This window comes from Aedes aegypti, chromosome 3, assembly GCF_002204515.2.
Source record: "Aedes aegypti strain LVP_AGWG chromosome 3, AaegL5.0 Primary Assembly, whole genome shotgun sequence".
Taxonomy (NCBI): Eukaryota; Metazoa; Arthropoda; class Insecta; order Diptera; family Culicidae; genus Aedes; species Aedes aegypti.
The window spans coordinates 84,800,031-84,814,824 of NC_035109.1; the positions used below are offsets into that span (position 1 = coordinate 84,800,031).

Consider the following 14,794-nt stretch of genomic DNA (forward strand, 5'->3'; position numbering starts at 1 on the left):
AGGTTTGGTTGAGTAGCAACTTGAAAAGCTCAGTATCAATTTCGTCCTGAGTATCACTTACTGTATCTGATGTAAGGACATTCGTTCAAAGTATCTCTGGTAACATTTTAAGTTTTGAAGTTATAACTGACTGAAAACTAAAAATTGTTGCATAAAAACGCAATAAAGCCGAAATTGTTCCTAATAACAATGCCATGAGTGAATCTCGCTGTAACCGAACCCAGGTAATAAATTTTACATATTTAAAGATGTTTATATGTAGATGAGCATGGTCTCTTTTTGATGGATCTTGATTTCTATAAAAGAATTTCTGGAGCAAAACCTTAATAAACATCGAAATTTACAGTAGGCAAAATTACATTTATTTCCTATATTTTGTATTAGGCTATCATCTTATTTTGGTATATTATTATTTTAGATTATCACCATCATGTTATTTTGGTAAAACTACAATAAACTGTTACAAACATTTTGTTAACAACATATTACATTTCATTTGCCATAGCAGTTTAAAATTTTTACATGTGAATTGAATTCATTTGCACATAAAATAGAGAGAAAAACGCTTTTTATAAAACTCACTCCAACTTAACTAAAATATTTAAGCCCTTATCGCGGCAATAGAAGACTGAGCTTGTCAGATCTACAATTATTTATAATTTTATACGTCATTTGGTTCAATCTTTCAACATGTTCCTATTTGTGATCAAACGTAAACATCCCACCGCAAAATCGCTAGTGTTTGGAGGTGATGTTAACCTCCTAATTGCGAAATCATCACCTCCAAGTTAGTTCTAATACCTTCCGTTATATGAAATATGGCGGCGCGTCGATCGTCGCAAGTTTCTCGTTCAACAGTCAATATTACCTTCAGAATAATCCTCATTTTTTTTAATCTTCTGTAGAGTATTTTTCAACAGCTAGTCCATATTGGAACAGCACACAACATGGCCAGCTTGTTGATTTGTTTTAAATTCAAAAGCTTGTTCTTAAAACAAGGTTTTTTTTTCTAGCTAATAAGTAAACATTTTATATTTAAATGCCCACAATGGATTTTTAAGAGTTAAACTTATATCTAGGATAAGTCCTAGATACTCATCTGTATCCATATAAACTTTGCACAGCGTGTGCACAGTCAAATTTCTTCCAAATCATTTCAAACTAATAGGATAATTTGTACTTTATTCATTTATTCAACATAAGCCTGATAGAATGAATTATTTCATAATAGATTCTTTTTGAGTATGGAGGAGCAACAACTTCAAAATTTACATCAGCATATAGTCCAATCCAGTTGCCTGCGTAGTAGTGCAATGTTGACAAAATTTTCTTTGTTTGCTGTGAGAACTGTCACAACATTGCTTTTGTTTGCTGTGAGAATCCAAATATAAACAGAATTGCTGCAAAACAACCACTTCCTTGTTGGCCTGCTTTTGACCGAAAGCTCAATAACGTCAAACAAACATCGATACGTTTTCATTCTGAGGAAATCGACTTGTGTAAGATTGATTGTGCGTTGGTGTTCGTGGCAGTTTGCTTGGGGACCTCTATTACTACACGTCTACACATTGGCGCAGTCAGGATATGCGTCAGAGAGGGGCAAGTGATCTTGAAAGTCCATTCTCGAGCTTTACGCAAAAACACAACTTTTTGCATAAAACGTTAAACCTTTAGAATATTCCCTTTGTTCATTCACAGTTAGATAAGTTTAGTCGCAAACACGTGTGGGTCCAATTTGTTTTCTGAATAACATGTTCATAAAGGTTTAACAAATTTCCTAAGATGGATTTCAGAAACATTTAAGCCAAAACTAACTCCTAAATTTTTGCAGACATCCGCAAATTATTTTTTTTAAATACCAAGATTTGTTCAAGAATTGATTTCAGTTCTTCTTCTGGTTATGTTGTCAATCAAATAAAAACAAATAAATAAAAGAAAAAACACAAAGCATAAAGTTTATGATATTTATGCTAACATATATTACAAAGATTCCTTTGTAAACTACTCCAAAGATATATCAAGTATTTTATTATGGATTCCTCTGAATAGGAGAAGAGTTCAACAAATGATACATTCAATTTCTCAATAGATTTCTTCGAATATTTCCTCTTGAATTTCTTCAGGAATAACACTCAGAATTCCTCTAGGGATCTTCTTCTTCTTCTTCTTGGCATTACGTTCTCACTGGGACAAAGTCTGCTTCTCAGCTTAGTGTTCTTATGAGCATTTCTACAGTTATTAACTGAGAGCTTTCTTTGCCAAAGTTGCCATTTTTGCATTCGTATATCGTGTGGCAGGGAAGTCAAGGAAATTTCTATTAAGACAAAAAACCTGGACCTACTAGCAATCGAACCCAGACACCTTCAGCATGGCTTTGCTTTATACCCGCGGACTCTAACCACACGGCTAAGGAAGGCCATTTTTATTGGGATATTGTTAAGATATTTCTTTCAACACTCTCCAAGTATTTTTACTGGGACCCTTCTATACATGTTCTATCAAGAAATCTGGTATCGAATTCTGTAGAGGAGTTTTTTTTATAGTTTGTTGGTGAAAAATATCTAAGGATTTATCCAAAAGTTCTATCAGGGATGTCATTAAAAACTGTAGAAAATCTTTTGATATTTTTTCGGAACAACTTTTTTCTAGCATTATTTCAGAAATAACATTTATATATTTCTAGCATAATTTATAAAATTTCTCCAGAATTTCATCCATAGATTTCTACATATTTTTTCACAAGAATTCTGAAAAATCTATCCAAACATTTCTTCAGGAATTTCTTCTAAAAATACTTCAGAAATTTATCCAGGAAATTTTCTCTTGAATAAATTTATGGAATACAGAAAGTAATATCTTGAGAAATTACCTTTAGGTTCTGTAGATTATTTTTTGGTACTGGTCTTAGAGATATTTGTAGATATATTAATTTTTTTCTTAGATAGGCCTTACAGAGAAAGGGCATTCGTCTATAATAAATTATAACTATGAAAATTGAACCCGAAGGAAGCATTGAATGAAAACCTGAAGAATATTTTTTCCAAGAATCCTAAAAAACCCCACCAGAAGTTTTTTTCGGGACTTTCAAGGATTTATCTCAGATTTTTTCTAAGAATATCATTTTCAAAAATATATGAAATCTGGGAATAACTTCTTGAGAAATATTCTTTGGATTCTACATGTCAATTTTTACAGTCGGAGAGTTGACTTTTTGAAGGGACCATCGAGGTAGCCATGAAAACCAACTTTTACTATGGTTCTCTAACTCGATATCGAGATACGGAACATCGAGTAAGGTAGAGTTGACTGTATATAGAATTCTTGGCAAAATCTCTGATGGAATCCCAGAGAAATCGTTGTAAGATTTTTCTGTGTGATACTAAGAGTAATCTCCAGAATAATCAGAGAAGAAATGCTTGGAAAAATATACAGGAGAAATTCCCAACCCATTTTCAATTTTCTGAAGAATTTTGCAAACTTTGTTAAATAATTTTTGGGCAATCTAATGTAGAAATTGTTCGGATAATATCTTGGAACTACTTAAGACACAATTCAGAAACATCATTTTCCTTTTTGAGGGTCCCTGCCTATGACAATGTTGGAGATGTTTTCATTCATTGGTTTGGTGTGAATTCTGTATTAATAATTACAGAAAGACAAAAGAGTTCTTGAAGGAATTTTCACACATACCAGACAAATCCTATATAAAAGATCCTTTTTCAAACTCCAGGGTATTGAATTTCTTGAAATATATCATGATTAACCTAAAATAATAAAATTATAATAAGAATGTTGTAATATATTTGTGTGCAAAATGTTTTTATAAATTTAAAATTGTTCTTACCAAAAATGTTCTAGGCCTCCAAGTTTTCTCTGCTTGCATTGAACGAGACTGTAAAATCTTAATCAGGCCTACTAAACCTTTTGAAACTCGGCATCTAAGAAACAATATTTTAAGATGGTCAATGATATTTGTAAGTGCACAATCATCTGTACTTGTATCTGTATATGTACTCTTCTTAAAATCCATCGTTTGTGACTTGGTGTACCAATGAGAATATATACCTTAGCTTAGGGAGGCGGGGGGTCTTCAAGAATTTGTGACGATGTGTGACGAGGGGAAGGGAGGGGTCTCGACTAGTGGACGTAGTAGCATTTTGATTCATATCGGTAAAAAGAGTAGAGTAGAAAAAAAAATACAAATAGTTTTTTCATCAAACTTTTTTTTTTTGAGTTATTGAACTACAATTTTGAAATGATGATCCAGCTTAGAAAAAATCATATGACAATCAACCGTTCAAGTTTTATTCACATTTTTTGTTGGAATTTCATTTCTCGTAACACTTTTTAGGTAAATTCTTACATTATCATGGTAAAATAAGACATTTATTCAATCATTTTTGCGTTCAATGTTTAGGAGATCTTCAACAAATCAACTCATTCATTTTTATTAATTTATCAATGTTCTTGGTATATTGATTGATCTACCAATGCTTATTAAGTTTGAAGACTTTTTGTTCGAGGATCTTTTGAATAAGGCAACTTAAGTTTCTATTATTTATCATGCATGTGTATACAGTGAAACCTCCATGAGTAGATGCTCCATGACTCGATATCGACTCATGGAACCATACTAAATTCAATATTTCTTGGTTACTATGATGGTGCCCTCAAAAAGCTTTCCGAAGCATTTCTGTTCCATTACTCGATATTTCGGAGGTTTGACTGTACAACTATTTTTTTGGTTACACGTATGCTAGTTAGTATTTATAGTGCAAATCATTTTATAAACTAATTTATGTAATTTTGACGAACAAAAATCGAGTTCTAATGATAAAACCACTAAATGCCCCACACGTAAATCACCCTACTTGAAAATAGCCCTGAGTGACGCATGCCTCAAAGCGTTGGAAAAAATGTGAATAGCACTGAACGTTAAATTCCAGTAAATGAAGAGTTGAGTTTACTTACATATTTTCATAGTTTGTATATATATTGGACTTTTTTTCAAATCAGCTGAAAATGTATTACTAAAAATTCCGTAAATTTATTTCAACAACTTCAGAAACATTAACAAAAAGACAAAAAAAAAATAAAGTGAGCCAAAACTTTTTCGATGGTTGCACACTAGCCAAGATAATATATTTGTTGATACAAACACAATTGATGCATACCGTGCTGTTTCAAATTGCAGGACGCTTCGAGAGCCGGACACTGGCCGCGTGAGATCCATTTTAACGACATTCTGCATTCATAAAAGTTCATGCAATAAGTATTTATGGGTGAATCAAGGCCGGTGTCCGGGTTTCGAATCATCTGGCAATTCAAATTAACATGGTATGATAGATAATGCATAACTCTTTTATGAATATACAAGTAGAAGACATTTTTAGGGTATTTTAATTGCAGCGTTATGATTGACCACTACACCTTTTAAATTTAATTTTATTTTTTTTAATCAATACTTAAACGTATGTTTAACGCACACTACAAATGTTTAAATTTCATATCAGGGGGGGATTCCAAAATATCTTGTTATCAAGGGGGCGAAAGTCAAAAAAGTTTGGCAAACACTGGGATAATCGAATCACTAAAAGAAAAAAGAAAATCTGTGATAAAAGAACTTAAATATTATCTTTTATTTTTGGTGTATTACTTATATCAAGCATATTATTTCTAGTAAAATTAGGGAACTTGAGAAGAAAAATACAATTTTGGTTACGTGTATATTGAAACACTAAATTTTCTTAAATTTATGCATAAAAACTGAAAAACAAGAATATTAACTGCTTTTGTGACTAAATGCTACGAAGGGGGAGGGGGTGTCGCGTGTAAAAAATAAGTGAAAAAATGCTACGTCATTTATAGATGACCCCTAAGTGATTTATTGCTCCCAGGAGCATTGTACGTGAAAAATTAAAGTGTTTCAAGCATCGTATTAGATTTTTGAATTGCTACGGAGAGTAGAAATACGATTAAAAGTGATTTTTAGGACGGGCACTGAAAAGCTAGCAAACAATATGTCGGTGCGTGAAGAAGAAGTGATTCGGTAGTGCGTGGTATTTTACAACACAAATCACAGCAATAACTACGTGTTTGCATTCAAAAACTGGTAATTTGCGAAAAACACATTATGGAATGCTTTCAGTTAAGAAACCACCCCTCTACAATAAGGTTAGTAACAGTAGTAGTAGTTCTCGAAAACACTGTGAGAAGCGTGGGAGGAGGGAGAAGAAATTGAAGGGGGGGGGGGGGGCAAGGTGCCATATTAGAGGCCATTTTGGTACTCAAGGAGATATGTCCTTAAGTAGGGCTCCCTTCGCCTGAGTAATCGACGGAGCGTAGTCAACAGTGTTCATAAGCCATTTTACGAAGCCTGGTCAAATGACAGGAGACCTGGGATTTTTCAATCATCGTCGTCAGTTTTCACGATGATGATGGTTGATGACTGTGCGCATCTCTAGCGTAGCTTTTCATCCAGGCGAAAACTTAAATGGAGAAAAATTATTAAAATATTTCTGATCACAAAAGTGCTTTTTTATGTGCAATATGGATAACAAAGAGGTAGCTGATACAATAACTAGGTGTAATGTTGCAGTAACGAACATTTTTGGATCTCTTTTTTGTCATTTTCTCCATGTCCCCCATTTGGTAAGATGAGGCGTTGTTAAAAATCACGCTGGATTTAATCCCAGGTCTCCTGTCAATTGACGCCGTTTCGGCGATCAGCTGTTCCGAAACGTCTCGTAAAATGGCTTATATTATAAATTATAATTACAATATATTTTTTTTTTAATAAAAAATTGACAACTAGCTGACAAAACCCGCCACGCACTGTACCAATCACAGGAGCGACACGTGAGAGCGAAGTTGTGTTTGTGTTCGTGACAACTCCGCGCTCAAACCCGGGCGAAAGAGAGAAACCCCGTTCAAAAAAAATTCGCCCCTCGCTCGCTTCGATCTCGCAAACTCAACAATCCGCCGCACACAATCGTTGTTCAATCGTCTAGCGAGAAAGATGTCGGCGGTGGCGGAGTTGTAGCAAAATAATATAGCCAAAAGAAAAAACAAAACTCGACCATTTTCACACCGTACAGGTATTGAAAAATCGTGGACGGGGCTTTTTCGAATCGATGTTTTGTGTTCGGTGCCTTGTGAATAGTGAAATAAAGTGCGTGTTTCGACTGGCAATTTGAACATCGGCGGACTTTGCCATCAAAGGAACCCTGTGTGGGGTCACCATCACCATCGCACAAAACTTCATCACCATCCCAGAGTGCGCTGGGAAGTTGTGTTTTGAAAAATGGACCAAAGCTGAGGTCCGTGACGTTTACAATCAAAATAATTCCGTGCGGAAAACGGGTTGTCCTAAAAACAGTGCGTTCCCTTTGTATAAGTTCCAAAACCTCCGGAATCGACAGAGCTACAGAGTCAGTGCAGTGCAGATATCGTTTCGTGTGAGCGTTTATTATGGTGCTGCAAAAGTGGGCGAAATTTTACGATACGGAAAATATTGATATTTCTTCAGCCAGTGGGAAGTTGCTAGTGCAGAAAAAATGATTCCACCAACGGTATCGTTCCGTCAATCCCCGATATCGACGACCCCGAAGCGATTGGTCTCGAATTATATAATTTAATCATTCCTTTCCTCCGGAAAAGGGAACAGAACCAACGAGAAGTGCTGCTGAAGAAAAACGCCAGAGAGCAGAAAGTGTCCTGCTTGCTGCCAAAAGGGGAGCCATTTCTAAAATCTCCGATTTTTGACAGCTGGGCCCTTCCGACAAGTCGAGTGGGATTCGGGGAGAAAGTGTCGATTCTGCGACGTCCTCAAAAGGCGACCTGGATTATCAAACAAAAAACGGGCACCCCACCTTGGCATCAAAACTTCCGAACGAGTTTAAGCAGCACCCAGAATCTGTTTCAGTCGTCCAACCAATCCGTGAGGGAGTGATACTATTTTTGCGGGTGGGCGAAGTACTTACTTTACTTTTGCTGGCTCTACGTCCTTTAAGACATGACCTGCGTCACAATGTTACGCCAACTAACTCGGTCCATGGCTGCTAACCTCCAATTCCTCGATCGCCCCACACTTCCAAGATCCTGCTCCACTTGGTCGAACCACCTAGCTCGTTGCGCTCCCCTTCGTCTTGTACCGGCCGGATTTGAGGTGAACACCATTTTTGCGGGATTGTTGTCCGGCATTCTCACAACGTGTCCCGCCCATCGTACCCTTCCAGCTTTGGCGACTTTCGTGATACTGGGTTCACCGTAGAGTTGCGCAAGCTCGTGGTTCATTCTTCTCCTCCATACGCCATTCTCACATACTCCGCCGAAGATCGTCCGAAGCACACGTCGTTCAAAAACTCCTAGCGCTTGCAGGTCCTCTTCGAGCATTGTCCACGTCTCATGCCCGTAGAGGACTACCGGTCTTATTAGCGTCTTGTACATGGTACACTTAGTACGAAAGTGAAGTTTACCAGACCGCAAGGTCTTGTGGAGTCCATAGTAAGCACGACTTCCGGCGATGATACGTCTTCGAATTTCTCTGCTGCAGTTGTTATCCGACGTTATCAATGATCCGAGGTAGACGAATTCGTCCACCACCTCGAACTCATCCCCGTCGATCGTCACGCGTCTGCCTATGCGAGCTCTATCGCGCTCGGTTCCTCCAGCCAGCAGATATTTCGTCTTCGACGTATTTACCTTCAATCCAACCCGATCTGCTTCACGTTTCAGCCTGGTATACTGTTCAGCAACCACCTGGAACGTTCTTCCGACAATGTCCACGTCGTCAGCGAAACAAATGAACTGGCTGGATTTATTGAAGATCGTGCCCCGCATGTTGAAGCCCGCCCGTTTCATAACACCTTCTAGCGCAATATTGAACAGGAGGCAGGAAAGACCATCGCCTTGTCGAAGTCCTTTGCGTGTTTCAAACGGGTCCGATAAAGCACCCGATATCTTCACACAGCACTGTACACTATCCATCGTTGCTTTGATCAGTCTAGTCAGTTTCCCGGGAAAACCGTTCTCGTCCATAATCTTCCATAGCTCTTCGCGGTCGATGGTATCATAGGCCGCTTTGAAATCGATGAATAGGTGGTGCGTAGGGACTTGATATTCGCGACACTTTTGGAGGATCTGCCGCAACATAAAGATTTGGTCTGTCGTCGATCGCCCGTCCACAAATCCGGCTTGATAACTTCCAACAAATCTGCTTGCCAGTGGCGATAGACGGCGGAAGATGATCTGGGAAAGCACTTTATAGGCTGCATTAAGAATGGTGATCGCTCGATAGTTCTCACATTCTAACTTGTCACCCTTTTTGTATATTGGGTATATTATTCCCTCCTTCCACTCCTCCGGTAGCTGTTCTGTATCCCAGATCCTGGCTATCAATCGGTGCAGACAAGTGGCCAACCTGTCCGGGCCCATTTTAATAAGTTCCGCTCCAATACCATCCTTTCCAGCTGCTTTGTTGTTCTTGAGCTGTTTGATAGCATCCTTAACTTCACCTATTGTGGGAGTTGGCACGTCTCCCTCATCCGCCGTACTGATGAAGCCATTCCTCCTGCTGTCTAGATCTTCCTCCTCTGCGCCGTTTAGGTGTTCATCGTAGTGCTGCTTCCACCTTTCAATCACCTCACGTTCGTCCGTCAAGATACCTCCATCCTTATCCCGGCACATTTCGGCTCGCGGCACAAAGCCTTTGCGGGATGCATTTAGTTTCTTGTAGAACTTACGTGTTTCTTGAGAACGATACAACTGCTCCATCTCTTCGCACTCCAACTCTTCCAGGCGGCGCTTTTTATCCCGGAATAGATGGGTTTGCTGTCTTCGCTTCTGTTTGTATCGTTCCACGTTTTGACGGGTGGGCGAAGTGAATAGTGGATAAAAGCAAGTTTGTGGCCGCCGCTGCCCTACGCAAAGGTGTATGTGTGTTGCTGTGAAGGTGATTTTTGTCTTGTGTCTGAAAATGATGGATAAAATGCTAGTTTGAAGAGGGGATTCTCAAACTAGAGATCCCGGAAGTGAATTCGCGAAAAGTAAAACGGTGAAACAGTGGTCATCGATTGTGTTCTTGTTAGTAAAGAAGCTAAATCGTTAAGAAAGAAAGTACCTATCTATCGAGTTTTGAGCTAAAAGATTGAAATTGGTTTGTGTGCGTGCGTCAATGTGTGTCCATATCAGTGTTCTGTGGGAATAATACCAGCAGCTGCTTCTAACTAGGGTCGTCCTCGCGGAGAGGTCGTTGTTGGGTTGCGGATTGTTGCTTCTGTTTGGTGAGCAACATCCTCTTGGAGGTCCTGTTGTTGTATAAGTGGAGTACATCAGCCGATAAGCATCTATTTTCAAAGTAAGTTCAGCTATAGACAATAATTATTATGTATTTATTTCGAAGTCTTTGAAAAAGTCCTGGAATTCCTACACAGTGGCTTTGTATATTCTCCAGGAAGGAAGTCCAAAATTACTCCTGAAATAGATTTCTCTTAACATTTATCTATGGAGCCAGAGTCCAGACATTTTTCTAAGAAATTCTATACAGACTTCTTTAAATAGATAAGTTTTCGTTAATTTCTCCGAGAGTGTGCTTTAATGTCACCACAAATTCGTTCAGCAATTCTTAAACATACTTCTTCATAATTCGCTACATAAAATCCAAAAGACTGAAAACAGAAATAATGGAGTTGGGGTCTTTTAAACAAACACCAAATTTTCAATGTTGATTCAGAAAAACTTGTCAAATTTTTATAAGTATGTGGATGCTAGTTTTGTTACGGAGCGATTACTCTTCGTACTATTTTATATAGCAATTGTCTGAACGGTGTGAACATTATCGAATTTTCCAACTGGTTTCTGTTTTCAAACAATCTCTTATCGAGAAAATTGCGTTGCAGGTTTCAATAAATCACATATTTCATCAGCCGCTTGTATCTTCTGGTGTCGTAAGGATCCTTCATCACTTCACACTATTCTACACTTGAATTTAAAAACAGCGAAACGTAGGAATTCGCTCGTTATCAAAACGGAGAAAGCGAAATACGCTGAGGTTCTGAAAGCGATGCGAAAGAGTGGTCCTTCCGAGGATGAATACGTGGCGAAAAGACGTATGATTGCTAAGGGAAAAGTGGCCTACGCGGCCGTCCTCCGGAACGGAAAAGCTGGGATGAGCCAAGCTACGCGTAAGACAAGAGGACATGGCAACAGTGGAGAGACCAACACCAAGAAACAGGAGCCAGGGGGTAGCCAACAGCAACCCGTGGATACGAGTTGTTTCTTAACACAAGAAACCGAAAACGAAGTCCAAGGAGAATGATAAACCTAAAACAGCGAAACAAAGGAATTTAGGCGAGGCCCTCGTTATAAAAACAGAGGAAGCGAAATACGCCGAGGTTCTGAAGGCGATGTGAAGCACGAAGAATTGGGCGCAGATGTGCGGACCCGCCTAAGATTGGTGAAAAAGATGCAGTCTATAAGAAACTGGCACAAGAAGTACTTGGCGACGAGGTTGATGTAAGATCCCTTACTGCTGAAGTGACTTTCCAGTGTAAAAATCTGGATGAGGTCACCGACGCAGCGGAGGTCTCGGCTGCCCTTAAAGAGCAGTGTGACATCGATGTAGCCAGTAAGGCCATCCACCTTAGAAAGGGCCGGCAGGGCACCCAGGTGGCGGCGATCAGGCTGCCGGTCGCAGAGGTTAACAAAGCGAAGAACTTGGGCATACTCAATGTAGGCTGGTCGGTTTGCCGGCCTAGCATACAACAGCCTCCTGATGTTTGCTTCAAGTGTTTCGGGAAGGGCCATAAGTCGTGGAATTGCAATGGTCCCGACAGAAGTAAGATGTGCAGAAAATGCGGCACTGAAGGCCATAGAGCAAGCGATTGTAACCAAATCGCCAAAAATATGTGTCGAAAGAGCAGACAGCGGACACTTAACGGGTGGACCCAAATGTCCAGGCACAAGCGGAGTATCGAAGCAGCCAAAACGGAAGTAACACAGTAAAATTTAAACCACTGTAATGCAGCCCAGCAGCTGCTTTGGCAGTCAGTCTCGGAAATGAAAACTTACCAACTTAAGCTACGTCAGATCTGCGGAAGTTTCCGTAGATTTACGGAATCGAAGACTTTCTAAGGTAAAATTTACTGAATTCGAATCATTAGATTCTTATATAAATTTCACAAAGCACTCAGCTTGGAACTCATTAAGCCTTTCTCTTGATATTTTTTGAAGAATTAGCACAATAATTCTGTCAGGGAATTTTTTTTTTAAATAATCTGAAATTCCTACACACATTTCTCCAGATTTTCGTCCAAGAACTCAGCCAAATCTTGCCCCAGAAATTCTCCTAAAATGTTATACACGATTGCTGTTCTAATTTATCTAGAAATTCCTCTATTTTTTTTAGAATAGAATTTGTATCGAAGAATTATCCAAAGGTTCATCTAGTCTACGAATTTTGTCTTAACGAACTTTTGCACCCCCGATGGAGTAGGAGTTCGAATCTAGTGTGTGACAAAAGTTCACTGACTAAAACACAAAAGTTCGATACTTTTATGACAGCTAGAAACTAATGTTTACAGAAAAATACACAGTAAATTTCCATCAAAAAATGACCCGAAACAGGATTTAATATACCCAAAAATAACAAAAATGGCTTTTTTTCGCAAGATCAGGCAACTTTCGTTAAATTTAAATTTAGACTATTTTGTATTTTACGAAAAATAACATATGACTCGAAGTTTTTGCTCCACTATGGGCCAACAACGGAAAGTAATCCTGGTAGGAATATCTGGCGGAATTTTTAGAGGAATCCCTGGTATATGGAAGGATTAATAGAAGCATTACTTGTTTAGTAATTGAAAGTGAAATCGCTAGAATGAACGCAAACATATTTATTCGTTCATACAAATGATAATTTATCCCAAATTTGATTGGATAAAACTATTGACAACTCCCAAGGATATCCCTGGCGGATGCCATGAATAAATCTCTAGCTAAGAATTTACAAGATCTACAGGAGACATTTTTTTCAAGAATAATTTGAGAATTCCTGGAAATATTATTGAAAGAATTTCTTGAAAAATTCAAACTCAAATCTTTGGAGGTTTTGTTGCAGAAATATTTTAAGCGAAAATTAACTAAGGAATTCTTAGAATATCTTTAACAGTATTACTCAGAAAAACCTTAAAACATGCTTCTAGAAATTCATGTGTATTTTTATAATTATCTTCGTTCCCTGCCAAATCTTTAAAAACTAGATGTTTCGAGATACCTATGAAAATTATCTCGGGGATACGACTGTAATGATTATGTTCCAAGTTATGGATTTCAGTCTGTCGTGTGCAAAAACGGATTTTACGTTTACATCCGACGTTTCGGACACATTTATTGTGCCTTTCTCGAGGAACGGAACACAATTAATTCCTTGAGAAAGGCACAATAAATGTGTCCGAAACGTCAGATGAAAACGTAAAATTAGTTTTTGAGCATAACAGACTGAACGCCATAACTTAAATATGTATATACCATAAGATATGAAAATTATTCTGGTCTCCTTTTAAAATCCCTCCAAAGACTTCACTTGGACAATTTTAAGAAATGCTAACCAGGCATTGCAGAATCTACTTTTAATTTAATTTTGAAGCCCGATCTCAAACAAGCGAACTAATTGATCCATTCTATATCGGTCTGATCGACAATGACTCGCAAGTTGTAACAAGCTTGATAAATAAGAGCAGCGAACGAGAGCCCCAAAGAGAGAGCGATTGTTAAACCCGTTTTTCTCTCTTATTTACCATTGACAGGAGGTGTTTTATTTTACTGACATGATAAACAATACCGGAACATCATATAGCCATACAACCCCCAGGTATGGAGCTTGTTTAGATGGGTTTTATTATGCACTATTATCCCTGCGATTAAATCAGAGCTGTAGCAGATCCTAACAGATCTATGGAGGTATCCCTGAAAAAAAAAACCTGAAGTTATCTTTTATTCTCATGATCTCCAACGTTTTATTATGGAGCTCCCTCCGAGTATTTTTTTTCAGAAATCTTTAATTTCCATTTAATATAATGCCAGGTTTGTTTCGAAATATCTTGCTATCACCCGAAATCCTCATTGTTCTTCAAAGTTTGCTGCTTCTGCCGAAAGTCCCTCGCTACCTATAAAAATTCCAAATATACCTACTACTAAAATTTTCCATTTCACTTCATTGTCACTTAAATCTTTAGAACTTTAACTTCGTTGTCATTCAAGTTGTTGGAACTATCATATTATTTCATAATATTTCAACGCCTTTCCAAAATCACATCGTTTTTCTTAAACCGTGAATGACTTTCTCTTAAACTTTTCAGCTTATTTTGTAATAGTCAAATAAGTACCAAAGCTTACTTTGAAATCAGCATCTTAACATAAATCCTCTCAAAACTTCAAACTTTCTTCCTGAACCACTTAACTACCGTGTAAAAAAATCTTTTGCCTCCGGAAAATTTCAAAATTTCTGCTTCTGGCAGTAAACTGTAAACTCGAGTTGATCAAAATTATTCAATTGGTGCTACTGTCGACTAAAAAATATGGCGATGTCACTCGAGTTGTTTAACAGTCTTCGTGACATTCTCACTATGGCAGTCGACAGGTGACTTCTGAAATATGTATGCTTATATTGATCGACAGTGACTACAGCCAAATCATATGAATCTGTTCGATTTATGACATTGCTTTCCCAAGCAAAAACAATTATGTTAGTTGACAATTGATGTTGAGGTGACTTCGAATTTTGGTAAAAGATACT

At 38.0% G+C, this 14,794-nt stretch overlaps 1 protein-coding gene across 1 annotated transcript in view; it reads left to right on the forward strand.

Annotated features, from left to right (window-relative positions):
- The first annotated feature begins 6,976 nt into the window (after positions 1 to 6,976).
- LOC5579180 (SNF-related serine/threonine-protein kinase) overlaps positions 6,977 to 14,794 on the forward strand; it is a 163,405-nt gene continuing 155,587 nt past the window's right edge. Inside the window, exons 1-2 of the mRNA XM_001664225.2 lie at positions 6,977 to 7,097; positions 10,089 to 10,357. The gene's annotated coding sequence lies outside the window, so the exon portion shown is untranslated. The remainder of the gene's footprint in view (positions 7,098 to 10,088; positions 10,358 to 14,794) is intronic.